At 38.9% G+C, this 22,306-nt stretch overlaps 1 long non-coding RNA gene across 1 annotated transcript in view; it reads right to left on the bottom strand.

The window, feature by feature from the left end:
- Positions 1 to 2,095: 2,095 nt before the first annotated feature.
- Positions 2,096 to 22,306, bottom strand: part of LOC141372910 (uncharacterized) — a 24,145-nt gene continuing 3,934 nt past the window's right edge. The window contains exons 2-3 of the long non-coding RNA XR_012378429.1: positions 3,521 to 3,656; positions 2,096 to 3,425 (exon numbers count right to left, since the gene is read on the bottom strand). This is a non-coding gene — a long non-coding RNA (uncharacterized lncRNA). The remainder of the gene's footprint in view (positions 3,426 to 3,520; positions 3,657 to 22,306) is intronic.

Raw genomic sequence — 22,306 nt, 5'->3', positions numbered from 1 at the left:
GTAGGAAGCAGCACCTCCTCAGAACCTGGCTTAGCCATTTGTTGCTGCTTTGATCTTGATCCAAAGTGTTAGCATAGCTAGGGACAGCACATAGCAGGACTCAACTTGTATCAAATAGCCTGATAATTCATTTGACCTGCTGCCATGACATTACAGATGTGATAATCAAATTGCAGGATGAACCAAAAACCAAAAACCAAATACAAACAAAAAATCCAAACTTTGCTATGCCAAGGACTGTTGGCCTTTAATGCTATCCCTTGTGAGATGTTTCTATACATTTATTCTAACATTAGTATGGTTGCTGAAATGTTCTCGTTTCTTCTGTTTGGAAAAGGCTCTCAAAAACAGTTTATAGGCTACTGGCAAAAATGAATTGAATCCATTTTGGTTCCCCATCACATCTGACACTGATTTGGACTATTCCCCCAAATCATATTTAGCCTTAAAAGGAATTGTTAGCACTAATAGAAGTCCAAAGAATGAATAACAGGCCCTGAAGGCAATGAATGGACTCAATCCTCATTCATCTACAAATATTTATTTCAATGCACCACTAAAGATGCTTTTACAATGTCAATCCCATTGGCTTAAGTGAAATATTTCCTCAAGTGATTGTTTTGATAGAAATGTGTATACATTCCATCACGTACTTAAATAAAAGCTGTTCAATAGATTTATCATGGTGATCACGTGTAACGTATATAAATGTTGAATCCTTATGCTGTACCTCTAAAACTAATGTAATATTATTTAAAAAATGCTATTCAAATTAGTTTATAGATACACAGAAAACTTGAAATGATCCACAAAGATGCTACTGCTGAGAACGTCACATTGTGCTAAGCATACTCTTTTTTAAATAAAAGTGAAGTTTTAGATTTTGGTGAAGTAGACATTATTTGAATTTATTATCATTTAGTGTTATTTTTAAAATCCTGTTAGGTCAGTTTCCTAGGGCTGTCCTAAAAAAGGTACCACAAACTAGGTGGCTCCAAACAACAGAAATTTATTGTTTCACAGTTCTGGGGTCAGAAGTCTATCATCAAGGTGTTGGCGGTTCCTACTCCCTCTGAAGACCCTAAGGAGGCACCCTTCCTTGCCTCTTCCTATCTTCTGGTGTTTTCCACAAATTCTTGGCATTCCTTGTCTTGTAGGTACATCATTCCAGTGTTTGCTTCCATTGTCACATGGCCTTCTCGCCATATTTCTGTGTCCAAATTTTTATCCTCTTCTTACAAGGACACTGGTCATATTCAATCAAAGGCCCACCCTACTCCAATATGACCTCCTCTTAACTTGATTACATCTGCAAAAGCCCTGTTTCCAAATAAGGTCACATGCACCATAGGTTAAGACTTCAACATTACTTTTTGGGGAACACAATTTAATTCATAAAACTTTATGTGACAATTTAACTAGGCTAGTGTCCCCAGTTCTTCAATCAAACACTAATACAGCTGTTACTATGAGGGTATTTTTGTACGTGTGATTGAAATCTATAATCAGTTTGCTTTATGAAATGAGGATTCTCCTAGATCATCTGAGTGAGCCCGATCCAATCAGTTGAAGGGCCTGAAAAAGAGAATTGATGCTTCCCTATGGAAGAAATTCTACCTGTAGACTGCAGTGTCAGCACCTGCTCCAGAATTTCTGGCCTGCCCTTCCTAATACCTTGCCCTACACAGCTCTGACTTGCCTGGCTAGCCCCCACAATCACATAAGCCAATTCCTTGCAATACATCTCTTAACATATGTATATACATAATATGTAATATGTAATATATAGTATTTTACTGGTTCTTTCTCTGGTGGAAGCTGAGTTGTACAATACTTAAAGGAGTAGATATTTCTTGAAATCAATACTTCCTCATTCGGAAATAATTTGTTGAGCACCTGCACCACCACCTGGAGTACGGTGGAGGGCTTGCGTGTGTGGGCGCTGGTGTTCGGCTGCCTAGGCTCAAAACCTGGCTCCACAGCTTACTGGTTCTGTCACCTTTGGCAATGCGACATAACTTTCCAAAGCCTCAGTTTCCTTATCTGTATGAGAGTGAATAAGAATAGGATCAATTTATAGAGTAACTAACACTGATTAATACTTAAGGCCGTTAATACTTAGAGCCAGCAGCAGTACGCTGGGCCTGACTCCTACTGGCTCAGGAAAGCCAACTGTAGTTGGCTTTACTTTCAAGAACTTTGGTAGCTTGAACTTGGCCATGGGGGAATATTTACACCATGGAAATTGGCAAACACTGCAATCCAGGCTTCTTTTTTTTTAGAGCTGGGTTACAAGCGCAACACTGACTATATTAGCATCTGATACAAAGTCAGCACTAAGTAAACAGCAGTGATTATAGCAGATAAAGTGCACTAGGGGGAAAAAAGTAGATACTGCTAGTCCATACAGTCCTTTTGCACAAAACGGAAAAAGGCACCCTTCCTTCAAGACACTTGACTGACACTTGACAGGAAATCCTCACATTAAATGTAAACTATAGTGTGAATAGTGACATCTAGAGTTTCGCAATGTGTAGCTTAGAGAACTAACTGCATTTAGTATTCTGGCAAAAAAACCACACCCCTAGTGACAATTTCATTATTCCATCATTGTTTTAAAGGTCATTTTTCTCACTCAGGAAGTTTGTGAGTGGTTCCCTATCATTTTATCTTCAGATATACTTTAATGCTGATGAAGAAATTGCTTGAAAATAAAGATATTTCTTAAATAAAACAAAATATTTTCTATTCCAGGACATTTTGAAACACGTTTTCAGTGGAGAGAAAGATCTGAACAGAAGCAGCAGAAAGAGAAATAAATAGTCACTGGAAACAGTAATGCTGAAGGGAAGGGCTGGGGGCATGTATAGACTATCACAACTAAAGCTGGATAATCTGCAAGGACAGCCAAACAAAACCCAACAACAACAACAATGACGAGGATTTGGACATGAAGGGCTATTAAAATGGGGCAAGAACTGGTCTCTCTCGCTAGTGCCCATGTCTGCATTAAGTTGTCTGGTTTACTGCCTCCCACCCCCAAGCTGGGCTCCAGTTACACAGCCAGCAAGTTCTCACAGCCTCAAGGTGGCCATCCTTGGGGGGAACCCTGAAGATAGCCTCCCTGGCACATTCCTGCTGCACTCACAGGGTCTGCTGCTTCCCAAGTCTCAAAGATGTGAAATGAAACCCCAAGGGCTACATTAACCAAGGCCAAAAGCATGCACAACCCAAGCCAGCGGTTATGGCGAAGCATCCTGGATTCCCATGAGAAACTCTCTGGATCTGGTTCGCCTACGTCACATGAGTCGGCAAACAGGAGGCACAAGAGTTTAAAAATACTGCGATTGCTGGAGACTTCCCTGGCCATATTTAGGTCACAGGTCTCACAGTGGCAGGAAAGAGCTGGAAAGAGACAAAGGGGCCTGGAGGGAGAGAAAGAAGGCGAGAAGCATTGCCCACATTCGGAATCGGGACACGATACTGCACCCCCTTCCTCCTCCCCACCCTATCCCCCTACCCCCAAGGCTCTCTTGAGTGCTTGTTTTCTGTCCAAGGAAGCTACAGCCCGAAGTACTCCTCCACCATCCCTGGACATCTGCTTGGCTGGTCTATTTTCTGCTACAGGCAGAGGACAGGAAGGAAGAGTTTGTTTCCTGTAAATAGAGGGAGAGAAAATTACAGCTATTATTGTTTTGACAACGGAAGCCCTCCCTGAAGCTTGCACCAGGGTTCATTCCTAACAAGCATCAGGTCTGAGTTGCCGGCTCTCGGCAGAAATTCCTCCCAAGGGGTCCCCGGGGAAAGCTGAAAGCCTAGATGGCTTTGCATTAGATGTCTAATGGCATAAAGATGTAATTCTGGGCAATCTTGATATTGGGCTGTGGAAATGGAATGCAGCCTGTGTTTTGATGAATGTTTTGATGCAAGCTCCTACTATCCCAGATGAGCAAGCTGGAGCTTGACCCTTACACACACACACACACACACACACACACACACACACACACACACACACACGTTTATGCAAACACACACCCCAAGGTGGAAGATGCCTGATAATGCAAATTATTTATGTTCTCTTTTAACTATCTCCCCTTGTTCCCTGCTCTCCCAAAATTCATTTCTTTTGAATATTCCTGAGTCTTTTAAACTATATCTAGCTACACACATATTCAATGAACAGCTGTAAAACTACCAACTGCATCCTGGGTATGCTGCTTCCTACTTTCAACATTGGATGTGTCCACGTGTTCTTGGGAATATATTTGACTATGATCCTCAGACATGCATTTGCTATTTTTAGATGTTTGAAATTAATCTTTTACCTAATCAATGTTTGAAATCTAAAAGGAAGGAGGAAGGAACCAACGGAGACTATGGATTGGGAGCCAGAGGAAAACCTACTACTATGTCCATTAACTAATGAGAATGAGCTTTGTTACTCAACTGGTGTGATAATCTCCTATTGATAGCAGAAGTAAACTTAAGTTTGATAGTCGAAGTAGGATTCGTATTTTTGCCAAATACATTAAGAAGGGGTTGGTTAGCTCTCTTTGCTGAACTTGCAACAGTAGTAGAACACCCAAAGCAGAATTAAGTCAGCGGGATGATTTTCACCCTGGACTGTCTTGACCCCACACTTTTCAGTTGTCCTATTTCACTGGCAGCTCCTTTTAGCATCCTTTACTAGTCCTTCGTCCTTGGTTCCACCTCCAAATAATATTAAGTCCCAAAGCTCATTGTGAGTCCTTCATGTTTTATCTAGACCTGTGGCTTTAATAATACCTATTGCTAATGGTTTCCAATTTGTGACTCCAGGTATCACCTGTTACCTAAACTCCAGACTTAGAAACCACAGCTGACCTGACAGATCCCTTGGCCATCTAATATATATCTCAAATTTGACATGCCTAAAACAGAACTCTTGTTTTCTCCATCTCCAAACCCGTTCCTTGTCAACATGTCCTAGCTCAATGTTTGTCACCGCCATTCACCTAGCTGCTCCATCCGGAAATCGTCCCTGAGTCTTCTTTTCCCATTATCTCCCATATCCAATCCACCAGCAATTCCTCTGCCCTCGACTTGCAGGGACCATCCTCTGTTTATCTTTCTCCAGCCCTAGAGCTACTCTCCCGGTCTGAGCTGCTGCCATCTTTCACCTGCACTCTTGCAGTGGGCCCCCATCTGATGGCTCTCCTTAGAAGTTTGCACACCCAAAATCCTTCTGCACACAGCGGCCACAGTGCTTTTTTGGAAATGTAAAGGGCAGGAAATAATTTCCGTGTTTAAAGCCCATGACTACCTTCTCATTACATTAGAAATTCAATCCAAACACCATAAGTTGACCTTCATAATCCTGCCCCAGATTATCTCTTCTGTATAAACTAATCCTCTTCATTCCCACACCCTAGTCATCTTTCTCTTCTCCAGAGCCTTCCCTCCCCAACTAGAACCTCTGCTGGGAATGTTCTTCCCATGGAATTTTATACCCTTGCCTTCTTATTGACAGTCAAGCCTAAGCTTAGCTGCCACCTGCTCGGAGAAGCTTAATGCCCCACCCTGTCTTATTTTTATCTGTTATATTTCTGTTATTGAGTTTATCATTATCTGGTGGTTTCTTGTTCATTTACTTGTCTATTGTCTTTTCCTCCAACTAAATCATAAGCTTATGTGAGTAGAGGCCTTATCTTCATGCCTAGTGATGAGGATGAGCCTAAGTGCCTAGAAGAGTGCCTGGCATGCAGTGATATTGATAACTGTTACTGAATGAGAGAATCAATAAATATACTCTCAGGGGCCCTGACCTGTGCTGGGACATCAGGAAAGCTTTTCCTGAAGAAGTGTTGTTTGAGCAGAATCCTGAATGACAAGTGGTAGTTAACTAGAAGAATTCGAGGAAGGGAAGAGGAGAGAAAAAAACATTCCAGACAAAAGAAACAGTAGGTAGAGAAACCCGACATGGGAGGGGCACTGCACAGTTGTTACACCATAAGAAAGGAGCATGGTTTGTAGTACAAGGAATGAGGAGAGGAGTGTAAACTGAGGCTTGAAGACTTCTAGACAAAGTTAGGGATTCTAGCCTTCACTTGAGGGCTCTGGGAAACCACTGTACACTTAAGCAGGCAGATGGCATCTTACGATTTGCTTTCTGAAAAAATGCTTTGGGCTGCAGTGTAAAGAGGAGGCTGGGTGTAGGTGACCTGCCTACTAAGCTTCCTGCCAGTAGGAGGCTCCTGCAGGGAGCTAGAGGGAAGCTCCTGGTACCTGGACTAAACTCGTGGTGGAGGACATGGCGAGATTGGGACAGACTCCAGAGATATTTAGGAGGTAAAATAAATAGTGGTGTTTAATTAGATAAAGCCAGAATGATGGTGGGTGGGGAGAGCCTGAAGTGTAGGTTTTTAGACTTGCATGCATACTTGGATGGGTGGTGGCACCAAAGGGAACATGAAAGAAAATTAGAGTGACAAGAAATACCAAAAGCTTAGTTTCCTGTGTGTTGAGTCTGAATTCCTTGAAGATAGCCACGTGGAGATGTGGAGGTAGGCAGCTGGACTCAGGAGCCGGGAGCTCAAAGAAAAAGTGTGATGGTCAGGAGGATACATTGGGGAGCGCTGGCTATAGCCAATGAACACTCTGATGACTGACAAGGGCCACTTTGCATTATTTGTACTTGCCACAGAGTCTAACACACACATATAAGCTCCTGCAGCCATTGCCATTAGTTAATGTGTCTGAAGGCAAACTGTACAGGTTATCTTAAACTGTACAGGGTTCCAAAACTAGGTGAGTAATGAGACAAATATATTCTAAACAAATATTTTTACTATAATTCTATCACAACTGTCTCCCGGATTGAGGAATCATAACAAAAAGGGTACATTTTCCTTACTTCCAAAGTAGTTCACAAAGTTTAGTAGTTGCCCACCTTGCAATTCTGACCCACCTTTCATTTTATTCAAAACTGGACAGCCTGACAAGAGTTGATTGGATTAGAGGTGCATAAACTTATTGCATTTGAGTTTAAATTGTTTTAAATGAGACATAAACATGAGTGTGGAAGTGTGTCAGAAGATACACACACAAAGTGCTGTAAATAGGAGGGTGTCCATTTTATAGAAGTGATTGATGTTAGTTTCCTGTGGTTTTCATAACAAAACAGCACAAACTGGTGGCTTAAAACAACAGAAATTTATTGTCTCACACTTACGGAGGCCAGAAGCCTGAAATCAAGGTGTTGGCAAGGCCACACTCCCTCCAACCACCACCCCACCCCCATCCAAGGATTCTTCTTTGCTCACAGCCCCCAGGGCTTGTGGCAGGATATCTGTAATCTCTGCCTTTATCAGCACCCGACCATCTTCCCTCGTGTCTGTGTGTCTCCGTGTCTTCACGTGACATTTTCATCCCTGAGTCTCTTTTTTTTCCTCTTCCTATAAGGACCCCAGTCCCATGGATTGGGGTCCACTCAAATTGAGGATGACCTCATCTTAACTTATTACATCCACAAAGAGCCTATTTCCAAATAAGTTCACATTCATAGGTATTGGGAGTTGACTTCATTGTGTCTTTTGGGGAGCACACAATTCAAACCATAACGTGGACTATGGGAGCTAGGGAAAATGGTGTACAAATGTGCAAGTGAGGGCTCAGTGTATGAGTGTGTGTGAGTGTGCATGCACGTAGTAAAGAACTATAACCAAGTAACCAATTCGTTGATCTCTATTCTACTTCCTGGTCCTTGCTTTCACTGGTTCCTTGGATAGCTTTTATGCTGTCCCATGACTCCATTCACAATGAGTAATGGATTGTTTCCAGGCTCTCACTCCCACTTTTAATGAATACCAACACTAATTAACTGACAGTAACATGTAGCTGCTCTTGGCTTCATGCGTCTCTCACTGAGGTCATAACGGCTGTTGGTAATGTAATTTATTACTCTGCAAGGCACACTCTGGGACTCTCAATGTGAAGACCATTTTGGCAAGTGCCAAAGCAGTATAAGGCAGGCCTTTCTTGGTAAGGTAATATGTTCCATAGCTCCTGGGCCTTGGCATAGTGACGCATCAAAGGCATAATGGTTCCACTGGAATGCTGTAAAGATTTCCAACCACAGTACCATCTGCTGGGAGGGACAGAGGACTGCTGTTTGAACAAGGACTACTGCTTATAGACAGTAGAATCGGAATCGGCAACAGAACCCCCTAAATTATCAGAACACAGTATATTTTACTATTATTAGTGTTGTTAGCCAAAGAATTGTTCTGGGGATGAGTGACAAAATGGCATCTCAGGAAGAAACAACACTATACAAGCAATATCAAGGATTTCTGATTAGGAGAGTGGCAGGCACCCAAGCCTTTGTGTGCCCTGCAGTAAGGTCACCTGGGCAGCCTGCTATAGGACCCAACTCTGTACTCCACCAAATTAGCTTTACATGAGGAAGCCGTCTTGCTTCTCTAGAGGATCAAAGTAGCTGGACCCAATCCCAGTGTTGTGCAGATAACCAGGTCACAGGATACATTTGCACCCTGTTGTACTCCTAGTACACCATGCTGCAGATTCCTCTGTATTTCCCAGTTTATATCCATAGAAGGAACTTGGGTTCACATGCTTCCTTCTATTATCTGCACTAATCTGGTAATCTGAGATCATTTATGTACCCTCCACTCTTGTTTCAATGCTTCTGGAACTGTGTTACATTTTTTTCTCATGTATGGGGCTACTGTTCCCAATGAAGTACTTTTATCCTTCCTATAATAACCTTTGTAATAATAACAGCACCTCCTCGTAACACTTAAAATGCTTGTCTCACAAGGGCAGCATGATAAGGGAAAGTATGCCAATATGATTTTTAAGTGACATCTGATTAGTGAACAATCACAAGACAGTCTACCCAAAGTAATAAATGACAGTGAAAAAGATATATTAATATAATGAATAAAATTAATATAATGAACAAAGAATCAAAGAGAAGAATGTAAGTTAAAATGAATTTTAGCTGTTCCATGGTGGGTGTTTTGGTCAATGTGCCACGCTTGGATTCATTCTCCTTTTTCTGCTGTTCAATTCACACATAGAAAGACCACTCTCTACCTACATCCATATATACAAATACATAATAAATGTGACCATGGAGTTTTGGGACTGACTTTTTTAAAAAATGCCAGAACTTAAATATCTAAATTGTTATTTTCCTTAGTCCTGGAAGCATGTGTGAGTTCTAATACTACTGTATTTACCTAAAAGCCTTATGGAACTGGTTTTTTTAGAAACACCTTTGAATTTAGTTTGTGAAAACTAAACAAAAAATGTGTTCATAACTTTGTAGTTACATTTTAATTTTTTTATTTATGTATAATTGACATACGTTATATTAGTTTCAGGTGTACAATGTAATGATTCAACTCTCACATGCACTATGAAATGATCACCACAATAAATCTAGTCACCAACCATCATCTTAAAAAGTTACAAGAAATGTTTTTCTTCTTGTGGTAAAACTTTTCAAGATCCACTCTTTTGCAACCTTCAAATATGCACTACTATACCACTGAGTGTAGTCACCGTGCTATACACCACATCCCTGTTACTTATTCATTTTACAACTGGAAGTCTGTACCTTTTTATCTATTTCACCCACCGTCCAACCTCCTCCCTCCTGGTGACCACTACTCTGTTATCATATCCATGAGTGTTCTTTGGTTTTGTTCGTTTGTTTTTTAGATTCCACATGTAAGTGAGATCATATCATCTTTCTCAGTCTAACTTATTTCACTTGTCATAATATCTTCAGAGTCCATCCATGTTGCTGCAAATGGCAAGATTTCATTCTTCTTTATGGACGAGTAGAATTCCATTATATATATTACATCTCCTTTATCCATTCATCTATCAATGAACACTTAGAACATTTTCATATCTTGGCTATTGTAATAATGATTCAATGAACACAGAGGTGTTTCTATCTTTTCAAATTAGTGTTTTTGTTTTCATTGAATAGGTACCATGAAGTAGAATTACTAGATCATATTGGAGTTCTATTTTTAATTTTTTGAAAAACCTCCATACTGTTCTCCATAATTAAGAATACTCACTCTCACCACTTTTATTCAACATAGTATTGAAAATACTAGCTAGTGCAATTAGGCAAGAAAAAGAAATAAAACATCCAAATTGGAAAGGCAGAAGAAAAAGTGTCACTGTTTGCAGACAACATGATTTTATATATAGAAAATCCTAAAAGACTCCACCAAAAAGCTATTTGAACTAATAAACAAATTCAGTAAAGCTGTAGAGTATAAAAGCAACATGCAAAAACTTGTTGCATTTCTGTATATCAATAACAAACTATCAGACAGAGAAATTAGGAAAACAACCTCATTTATAACTGCATAAAAAAGAATAAAACACGTAGAAATAAATTTAACCAAGAAAGTGAAAGACCTGTACACTGAAAACCATAAGATGTTGATGAAAGAAACCAAAGACACAAGTAAATGGCAAGATATTCCTTGCTCATGGATTGGAAGAATTACTATTGTTAAAATGTCCATATTATCCGAAGCATTCTGCAGATTCAATGCAATCCCTAAGAAAATTCCAATGGCATTTTTCACAGAAATAGAACAAATAATCCTAAAATTTGTATGGAACCACAAAAGACCCTGAAAAGCCAAAGCAATATTAAGAAAGAACAAAACTGGAGGCATCATGCTCCCTGATTTCAAACTGTATTACAAAGCTATAGTAATTGAAACAGTATGGTATCGGCTTAAAAACAGATATATAAGCCAATGGAAGAGAATAGAGAACCCAGAAATAAACACACCCATGTATGGCCAATTAATTTATGACAAAGGAGGCCAAGAATATACAATGGGGGAAGGACAATCTCTTCAATAAATGGTGTTGGGAAAACTGGAGGGCCACTGGAAAAAGAATGAAACTAGACCACCACCTTATACCATATACAAAAATTAACTCAAAATGGATTAATGACTTGAATGTGAAACCTGAAACCATAAAACTCACAGAATAAGACATAGGTAGTAAGCTCTATGACATCAGTCTTGGGGGATCTGACTCCAAAATCAAAGGTCACATCCTAAAATTGTCATCAAACTATTTAATCATTTTGAATACTCATTATATGCAGAAGTTAGTTCTAAAAATCTTTGTCTTTAAACCAGCCTCCTTGAAAGAACATTTATTATCACATTTTAAACTTTATAATCTTAACAACAAAAGTGATACATGCTTATTATAACAAATCAGAGATATAAAGGAAAATAGTAATCCCCATTCTCTTCTCTCCCTTTAATCTCATCTTCATGAGCTAATAAAATATGGCACATCCATGCTAAAGAATAATAAACAGCTGTATGTATTAACCTGAAGGGATGCCCAAGATATATTTCAATTAGAAAGAAAAAGAAGGAAATTCTTCAAGTATTTAACACCAAGTTTCAAAATGAAGATGACAGTGATTCAGGCATAAAAAAAATACAATAGTTACACTATTAGATATAACCTAACAAAAAAAAAAAATCCAGGAAATCAGATGTGAATTTCATCATCCCATTTTATCACCGTAGGGAATACGATAATCCAAGACTAACATATTATTAAACCATTGTAAACTCTGCCTGAAAAAGAGCAACAATTTCACCATTTGTGACTTTCTCTGGAGTCATGCGATAGACACCTACATAGCAATGTCTGTGTTTCCCTGCTGAGTCATTCTTCTAGCCCTGTCACCTTCCTAATGTCATCACAGTGACTTGTCAGTACATAAGATGCACACTGATGAAAAATGCTGCATGCCAGGTTACAAAGAGAACCTTGTACAAAGACCATCACATAATGTGTCCACCAAGAGTCATGAGATGTTTCCTTTTATCTGTATATTTTTATTATAATTAGTGTCTTCGATGTTCATGATGTTTTGATGTTCAGGAAAGAGGGAATGCTCTTCATAATGTGTAAAATAATGAGAATCAAGGTCATGACTGAAGAAAAGTTCTAGTGTGCACCATAAAGTTTAAACTTTATTTCACTTGGCAAATATTTATCGAGTGCCTCCACTCTGCCGTAAGAGATTTAGAAATGGGCACACTGGTCACCACCCCAAGGTGGCAAGAGACAAACCAGTAACCACATTTACACGGTGTGAGAGGAGCCATGATGGAGATGAATATAGCTTGCACTGGAAACCCAGATATTGGCCACCTATCCTACTTAAGATTGTCTAAAATACTTGTAGAATCACCACATACCACAAGGAAGCAGATACAGCTGAATATAAAGTTTGCTAAATAGCATCGAAAGCTCAATAATTATTAAGTCAAGTGGAAAGAGAATTGGGCAATAAATTACATAATAATTGAAAATCAAAGGGGTTTATACTTAAGCTCTTCATTTTGAAAAACCCAAAGACAGACTCACATATATTTATAGTGGAACCTTAAGATAATGCTCATTGGGAATAGGAAGAAACAAACTTTGTAACTTAGGAAATCAATTTATCAAATAAAACTCTTCATTGGTCACCATGCTATCCAAATCCATGTAAGAATAAGCCATCACACAATGAGGTTTAACTATATTTATACAATCCTAATAAACAAAAGTCACTGAAAATAAAAATCTTATCTTTTGATTTAATGTTTGTTGACAGGGAACAGAGTTCCGTGAGACACAGCAATTACAGCTTAATTCAGCTTCAAAGATGAGCTATAAAACAAAAGAATCCCAGGGTATCTATAAAATAAAAGAATCCCAGGAAAGTTTTTTAAATTGAAGATGTGTTAGTTTTAAGAACATCTGCATACTCCACTTAAAAGGAAATAGTAAACTTCATAAAATATTTCCATCAATGATTACTTTTAATCTAAAACCATGATAATCTATAAAAGCACAATTTTAAACCTTAAGCTTTTCTTTTTAAAAAAATTTGGTTTTCTCAGTTTTCCCCCACAGCAGAGTGGTATTTGCTGATTTTGCATTTGTTTGTATAACATAAGGGTTCTTTTTTTTTTTTTAAAGATTTTATTTATTTATTTGAGAGAGAGAGAGAATGAGAGATAGAGAGCATGAGAGGGAAGAGGGTCAGAAGGAGAAGCAGACTCCCCGCTGAGCAGGGAGCCCGATGTGGGACTCGATCCCGGGACTCCAGGATCATGACCTGAGCCGAAGGCGGTCGCTGAACCAACTGAGCCACCCAGGTGCCCCTAACATAAGGGTTCTTAAGTGGTTTGCTTAAATGAAATATTGCTACCTTCATTTAGTGTTTTCCTACAAAGGAATAAAAAATAGCTATTTTTTTTTTCCTTAAGGGCATTTTGCAAAGCTTCCAGTATATCATCACTTAGCACTCATCTACATACCAATAAATAACAGTTCCTTCTCTCTTTCCTTCCTTCCTTCCTTCCTTCCTTCCTTCCTTCCTTGGTCTCTCTCTTCCTTCAACAATATTGACCAATAACAATTACATGCTTATTGTGGCACTATCTACACAGATGCCAAGAGCAACTTTACAATTATGTCGCAACTATTCCATTAAAGGGGTTCATAAAACCCTGTAGTATTAAACTGCAAATATACATGTTAGGTTTAGAAAAATGAATACTTCTGATTCAGCATTGTTTAATAACTTCATCAGTAGGATGACTGAATATTGAATATAAGCCTGGGTAGCAACACCTCAGGGCCAAAACTGTTTTTACTGCCTTTGAGGATATGCTCTGAATTCCAAGTGATCATGGTAAATTGGGAATGTGGTCAGATGGACACTGATTAAAATCACAGAGAAAAATTGCATGCTAACTTAGAGGTAGAAAAAATATGTTATACAAATAAAATTATTGAGAATGACTTTTTATGTGAAAGAAGATGGAAAAATATCACCCAGTCTTGGACTCAGAGTGAATGCAAAATGACTGTTCTAGCAATGTGGCATAGTCATTTCTCAAAGTATGCATAATAGGCTCTAGAAGGTTAATTCTTGCTTGACTCTCATACAGTATTGCCAAAGTACACTACTCAGTTGGGATACACCCATTGAAAGAAACACTGAAGCTGAGAGCAAAATTCACAGATATGTCTGTATTTGTGATATTATTAAGTCTCCTAGAAAAGACAGACAAGTGGCCCCCAAGTCTATTCCCAGCATGACCCCAAACCACCATTCTCCACTTCCAATGAGGATAGACTCGAGGACACATGATGAGGAAAAGCAGATAAGTGAAGGAATAGCCAAGAAACAAAAGCTGCCTCTCTGGTCTGAGATCATAGCCTCATCTTATGGAAATATTGGCAGTGCTGTCCTTCCTAGAAATAGGGAGGAACAAAAACTAAAATACTGTCTTTAAAGAGCTAATTAATAAGTAAGCGTCCTCTCAGGAATTGCAAAAGCAGAACTCTATTTCTTTTTTGACTGGAGCATATCTGTATATATGAATTATTTACATGTGACATAGAAGCTAATAAAGTATTATGAAGAACTTTAAGTGTTATTTATTTGCTTCTTTTATAACCTGCCTCACATCAGAAAGGATTGTAAGTGGCTCCCAATGATTCTGGGAAGATGGCAGTTGTAGAGGCATGGTACCTAAATATTCTTGAATCCCCTCAGAAGAACCGGAAGAGCAACTATGATAACAAACTCCGAAAACTGATGGGCAACGTGCGCAGCAAACTAGGTAACAAGAGAGTCCCCATGGGCTCCAACTAGGAGGAGCCAGAGCTCCTGTAGCTACAAGACCCACGCAGGACCATCCTTGGTGCAGGAGGAAGCAAAGGAAAGGCAGCAAGTCATCTGCCCCCCCGCCCCGTGAGAATGAAAGAACCCCAACAAGCTCTCACTGAAGGCCCCACAGCGGCTTAGCCTGGAGGGTTTCACCAAAGCACTCTTTCAGGACTTCCAGTGAGAAGAAATTGCTGGGATAAAATCTCCTTTGAACAGGCAAGGCCAATAGAAAGGAAAGAAAGAGAATGTCCAGATAAGTATTGTGAAAAGAACAGAAGAGGGAGCCCAAGAATCATGAAACTAGAAAAGATACCGCAAACTACCACCATCGCTCTAAAAATACTGGAAAACTCATTTTCCTTAAAAATTATAGCATCAGAAAAATATCAGAGTTGAATCCCATACGAAGTTATGCAATGAGAGAGAGAGAGGAAGAGAGAGGAAGAGAAGAGAGCAGAACAAGATCCCTACAAATAATAAAAATCGTCAAAGAGACATGCCCACAAAAAGGTAAAAAGCTTAACCTCATATTTAGAAGTGATGGAAATGAAATGGACAAAATGATAGAAGAGAAAAGAATAACAAATTAGAATTAGGAAAAATGAAGTGATTGGAGAAAAGGGAAGTTTGAAAAGAAAGGTGACAGAAATTGTTAAAGAATAAGACGTAAAATAAAAATGCTATAATTTAAGACTAAGCTAGCAGGAATTCAGGAACAAGTAAACACAACAGATAATATCTTTGATGAATCAGATAACTCAACAAACTAGAAATAGAAGAAAATTTCCTCAACCTGATGAAGGGCATCTGAAAACTCACAGCTGAGATCATACTTAATAGTGAAATACTAAGTGGTTTTCCTCTAAAATGAGAAACAAGAGAAGGATTTCTACTCTCACCATTTCTATTCAAGATTGTGCTGCGGGGTCTAGCCATGGCAAGTAGGCAAGAACATAAACTAAAAGGCATCCAGATGAGAAAGGCAGTAACACTACCTCTATTTGCAGATGGCATGATCTTATATACAGATATACAGATCTTATATACAGAAAATCCCAAAGAATCAATTTTACAACCATTAGAACTGAAAAAACAAGTTCACCAAGGTCACATGATATAAATCAATACACAGAAATCAATAGCATTTCTGTACATTTGCAAGGGACAATCTGAAAGTGAAATTAAGAAAACAATTGCAATTACAATAGAATGAAAAGAATTAAACACATAGGAATACATTTAACAAAAGAAGTCCAAATTACATACTCTGAAAACTACAAAACATTAATGTAAGAAATCAAGGAATACAGAAATCAAAATCAAAATCTGGCTTCTTTGCACAAATTTACAAGCTAATTCTAAAATCCATATGGAAATTCAAGGAGCCCAGAATGGAAACAATAAAAAAATAAAAATGAAAAAGACCCTGAAAAAGAAGAACTCATATTTTTTTATTCAAAACTTTCCAGAAAGCTACAATAATCATAGCAGCATGAAAATGGCATAAGAATATATAATCATAATACAGAGCAATAGAATAGAATAGTCCAGAAATAAACCCTCCCAAGTGAAATAAGTCAATCAGAGAAATACAATTATTATATGATCTCACTCATATGTGGAATTTAAGAAACAAAACAGAGGATCATAGGGAAAGAGGAAAAAATAAAACAAGATGAAATCAGAGAGGGAGACAAACCATGAGACTCTTTTTTTTTTTTAAGATTTTATTTATTTATTTGAGAGAGAGAGAGAAAGTGAGAGAGAGCATGAGAGGGGAGAGGGTCCAAGGGAGAAGCAGCCTCCCCACTGAGCAGGGAGCCCGATGTGGGACTCGATCCCGGGACTCCAGGATCATGACCTGAGCCGAAGGCAGTCGCTTAACCAACTGAGCCACCCAGGTGCCCAAACCATGAGACTCTTAATCATAGGAAACAAACTGAGGGTTGCTGGAGGGGAATGAGGTGGGGGGATGGGGTAACTGGGTGATGGACATTAAGGAGGACACGTGATGTAATGAGCACTAGGTATTATATAAGACTGATGAATCACTGACCTCTACTCTGAAACTAATAATATGTTATATGTTAATTAACTGAATTTAAATTTAAAAAAATTTAAAAAGGAAAAGAAATAAACCCTGCCATTCACAGTCAATTGATTTTCAATCAGATACCAAGACAATTTAAGGGTGGAAAGAATAGGTTTTTCAACAAGTGACATTGGGACAGAGAGTTATCTATACTGCAAAAGAATAAAGTTGGACCCCTCCCTCACCTAATATACAAAAATTAACTCAAAATTGATCAGAGATTTATATGTAAGAGCTAGTATTATAAAATTCTTAGAAGAAAATATAGGCATAAATCTTGAAGACCCTGTATTAGATAATGGTTTCTTAGCTATGATGTCAAAAACACAAATATCAAAAGAAAAACAGATAAATTCAACTTCATCAAAATTAAAATCTTTTGTGCTTCAAAGGACATGATCAAGAAAGTGAAACGACAACCCACAGAATAAAAGATAATTTTCAAATCATATATCTGATAAGGGACTTGTATCTAGAACATATAAAGAATTTTGCCAACTCAACACAAAAAGACAGTTAAAAAATGGGCAAAGGATCTGAATATGCATTTTTCTAAAGAAGACATACAATAGCAAAAAAAAAAAAACACATGAAAAGATGCTCAAAATCATTAGCAAGCAAGGAAATGAAAATCAAAACCACAATGAGAATACCACTTTATACCTACAAGGATTGCTATAATCACAAAGATAATGAAAGTGTAAATGAGGATGTAGGGAAACTGGAATCCTCATTCACTAATGATGGGAATGTAAAATGGTGCAGTTACTTTGGAATACAGTTGGACAACTTCTCCAAAGGTTTTACAGATTTACCATACGACCAGCAATTCTACTCCTAGGTTTATACCCCAGAATAATGAAACTACATGTCTACACAAAAACTACTACACAAATGTTTGTAGCAACATTATACATAATAGACAAAAATGGAGTCAACCCAAATGTTCATCTATTGATGAATGAATGGATCAGTAAAATGTGGTATATCCATACAATGGAATACTATTCAGCAATAAAAACAAACGAATAACTGATACACATTACAACATGGAAGAATCTTGAAAATATTATGCTAAGTGAAAGAAGCCAGTGTCAAAACACCATATGTTTTATGATTCCATTTACATGATATGGCCATAATAAGCAAATCTATAGAAACAGAGAATAGATTAGTGGTTGCCTAGGGGCTGGGTGGGTTGGGGGGGCTTAAGGAAATTGGGGGTGACTGCTAATGTGTATGGGGTTTCTTTTTGGGTGATGAAATGTCCCAAAATTGATGGTGATGATGATGGCACAACTCCACAGATACATTTTAAAAACCATTGAATTTACACTTTAAACAGGTGAATTGTATGGTATAAGAATTATATATCAATAAAACCATTATAAAATGTATTTTTAAGAGAACTGGATATAAAAAGTTATTTTAAAATTCAAAAATAAATGATAGGATAAAAGAGACTCATGAAAATATAATAGATATGGAAGACAGGCAGGTAGAAGCCCCCAAAGGGGGGAAAAATCAAGTAATGGGATAGGACAAATGCTAAAATCTGTAATTCAAGATGGGCTTCCTGAGAAAAAGAAACTTGAATCTTTATACTGAATCATCAGCATTGATAATTACTATTACTTAAAGAAAAAATATCTGAGTGGAGATTATGGATGGGGATGGAGATGGATGAGATTCAGAAGGAACAGGTAAGGGCCTCCCTGAAGGTGAGTAATATTCTGTCTCCAAAGCTTGGTCATAGAACTACAGATGTTTGTGCTTCTGTTCATCTTTACACCTCTCAAACGTGTTAGAAATATTCTATTGTATGTTCGATATTTAGTAAAAGCAACTAAATTGACTAGTACCATATGGCAGGATCTAATAAGTGCCTCATGAAGAACATAGACAAAGTGAGGAAAATTACCCTGCAATGAGGGTGTGAGCTTTTAAGTTGAGTCTAACGATATCTAACAACTGTGGAGCTCTTACATACACCAGGCATGATTTAAAATACTTTACATTCATTAATTAATTTGATCCTGTGAACCACCCTTAGAGGTAGACACTATTATTTCCCTCTTTGGCAGATGAGGAACCTAAGGCACAAGGTTCAGTAACTTGTTTAAAGTTTACACAGTGAGTCAGTGGCAGAGCTGGTATTTGAACCCAGATGGCCTGGCTTCAGGGTCCATAACCTTGATTTACAAGGCTCCACTCTCTGTGGGTCTGCTTTGGCAGGGGTGGCCATGGTGGTATAGAATAGTTGGGAGTCAGGCCAGCTATTCACAAGGACAAGAGGGGGAAGGGCAGGCAACTTTTTGAGATTAGTCAGAAGGCTAAATTGGGGTCAGATCCAGAAATACCTTGAATGCCATGCAAATCGTTATTATCTGGTATCTGGTCTTTACCTTAATCAGTGGCAGGTATTAAACATTTTTAAGCAAGCAAAGAAGAAGCTATAAGTCATGTTTAAGAAATAATAAGCTAGACTGGAAAGTTGAGGAAAGAACCGAATGAAGACAGAAGATCTATTTGGAGATGGGATGAATTTAAAGGGGGTGACTTTGAGCCAGGAACCAGAATCCTCAAGTACTATTTTTGACCACAGTGCTGAGCCATTCCCAAGGGAAATTGTGTGCAGGAGACCAAGCCCAGCAAAAGCGTGTCCTTTAATATTTTGGAGTCTTGATTCCTGACAAATGATGTCTCCTGCTTGAAGCCTGGTGAATGGATTGTGTGGAGAACTCTGTCTTCCTGACTAGAGGCAGGACAAGAGCTTAGACCAAAAAGTGCCGTGAAGTCCCATAATTCTTGGCCCTCAACAGCCCACCACCCTTATCGTGAGGCAAGAGTCGTCTGAGAGGGGGAGCACGAGAGGTGAGAGCAAGAAGGCCCAGGGCATCTCTTGAGCTGGTGTAGCACACGCCCACATGCTACAAGTCCACCCCTCCTACTGCTCCTCACACATCACAGGGATCGGGTAGAGACAGGCTTCCGGCCATACCTGCAGGCAGCAAACACTCCTGCAACCGGCAAGCCTAAGTGATCTAAACCCCAGCTGTGGTGGTGGATATGGGAACAGAAAAAAAGGATTTGCCATGAATTCACAACAACTGACAGGTCATGAGATAAAGGGATGGAACAATTAAACATGAGAGTTTTGAGCCAAAACAGTGACAATGGTGGTACTGAGAGAACTATGGGAACCAGAAAGAGACGCTTGCTCAGAATAGACGATCATTCTCCTTCGCTTTCTGAAGCATCACAGAATAGCGAAACTCAGGAAATTTAAATGAAATTTTATATTCCTTCTGCTCTGCCTTGAAGGCTTCAGTGAAGGCTAAAAACTCTGTATGTAAGTTCTCCATCAGGTTCATGGTTTTCTGTATTTAGAGAGAGACTTTTTTTAAGGGCATGTACAGTACAATCTACTCATATTCCTTTTTATGAGGTATAACAGAAAATGATATGGGTTTGTTAATAAAAATAAGTTTTGGGGCACCTGGGTGGCACAGTCAGTTGAGCGTCTGACTTCAGCTCAGGTCATGATCTCAGGGTCCTGGAATGGAGCCCTTCATTGGGCTCCCTGCACAGTGGGGAGTCTGCTTGCCCATCTCCCTCTCCCCTCATGTGTGCTCTCTCTCTTTCTCTCTCTCAAATGAATATATAAAATCTTTAAAAAAATAAAAATAAGTTTCTATTTCTTGAGTACTTATTTGTCCCAGGTATTATGCTAAGCATTTTATACACTACTGTAATAAAGCTTCACAATAGCACTATGAAGGGTATTATTATCGTTATTTTGCTGATTAGGAAATTTAGGCACTAAGGAATTTAAAAAGTTAAGAAACTTATTCCAAAGTACATGGCTAGTAAATGGTCAATCCAAGCTTCATAGACTGGGGTCTAACTTCGACATGTCTTATCCATGGTTACAAATGGTGTTCATACTGGCTCTGATTTCATTTTTGTAGCATCTAGCATTTTCCTGCCACAAGTTTTGCTCGTGTGGACACTACAAAATTAACAGTTCTTTTAACTAGATCCTAATTCACTGGTTATTTCACTGAATTGCTAATTGGTTTACTCAGCACCCCAAATCCCTTCTTTATTTGTTAAAGCATGAAGTTGATTGAACACCTACCATGTGCAGAGCACATCAATCTACCGGAGAAACCGAACACAGAAACTTTCCTTCCATGTCCATAGTTCATCATTTGTGGAGAGATATGCCTTGAGAAATAATGTACAGCATTCCAGAACCATGCAGGACGTCATTACACAGAATACCAGTTAGTCTGGGACTAGAGTAAAGAATTCTATTCTGGAGTCACCTATTTGAGTCCAGCTTGGAGAAAAGGCTCTACCTAATATGCAAAATAATAGCAATAAATGGGATGATAATCTAATGTAAATTATTTTCCACTGCCAATTTTTCTAAAGAGACTAAGTCAGTAACTTTAAAAACTTAAATAAAAAAAAAAAACCGGGGCGCCTCGGTGGCTCAGTCGTTAAGCATCTGCCTTCGGCTCAGGTCATGATCCCAGGGTCCTGGGTTTGAGTCCCGTATCAGGCTCCCTGCTCAGCAGGAAGCCTGCTTCTCCCTCTCCCACTCCCCCTGCTTGTGTTCCTGCTCTCGCTGTGTCACTCTCCGTCAAATAAATAAATAAAATCTTAAAAAAAACCCAACTATACCTCAATAGATACAAACCAAAAGACAAATAATTGAGATCATTTTTCAGAATCAGTCCAATAAAACAGCTATTTTTCATTGAATCATTCAGATGCTTCCTGTTCCAAAATGTTATCTGGGGCTGAGCAAGTTGTTCATTGCTTCAGTGATCTGTTTTGCTTTAGCAGTGGAGACTTAGATTGAGAAAAACATTTCAGACTGAACGTTTAGAGAGGAAAGCCAGAAGGGAAACGTCACGGACCTGAGTCACCTCAGCCTGAAGCAGGGACAGTAACTCAGCAAGTCCTCAAGCACAGGATCGACTGATGACCCTCCTCCCTGCACACCGAGCCCTGCGTGGCCACGGGGCAGTGCCTGGTACACTGGGGCTACACAAACGAGTCTTGAGGCATGAACTCCTGATCCATAATAACAAGGTCCCTTCCCAACAGGTACAATGCAGGAAAGGGTAGCTCTCTTAGTGAGAGTTGTCTCTTGCGTGAAGTCTAAAAACCAAGCACAGGTTACCCCCACTATCTGTGAGTGGAGCGTCCCTATAAAAACCTTTGTAAGTTGAAATGGCATAAAGAGAAAAAGTCATTGCCACTAAGTTATATGGAAAAAATTTTAAAGTGTTCTCAGATCCAATAAATAACCTGTTTTAGGCTCTTCTGACACCTTTGGATGATTCTTGTGAATGGATGCACAAAATAAATCAAGATAAAGCACAGATGCTCCCAGACACAATTCAGAGCTTTGGCTGCTCCATGCTGAGATGCTGGGGAAGGAGCTC

The sequence above is a fragment of the Callorhinus ursinus genome, unplaced genomic scaffold (genome assembly GCF_003265705.2).
Source record: "Callorhinus ursinus isolate GAN/ISIS: 27379988/994484 unplaced genomic scaffold, GSC_fseal_2.0 scaffold6, whole genome shotgun sequence".
NCBI classification, from domain to species: domain Eukaryota; kingdom Metazoa; phylum Chordata; class Mammalia; order Carnivora; family Otariidae; genus Callorhinus; species Callorhinus ursinus.
The sequence above is the reverse complement of the archived record's forward strand: the minus strand, read 5'-3'. Positions and strand labels throughout refer to the sequence as shown.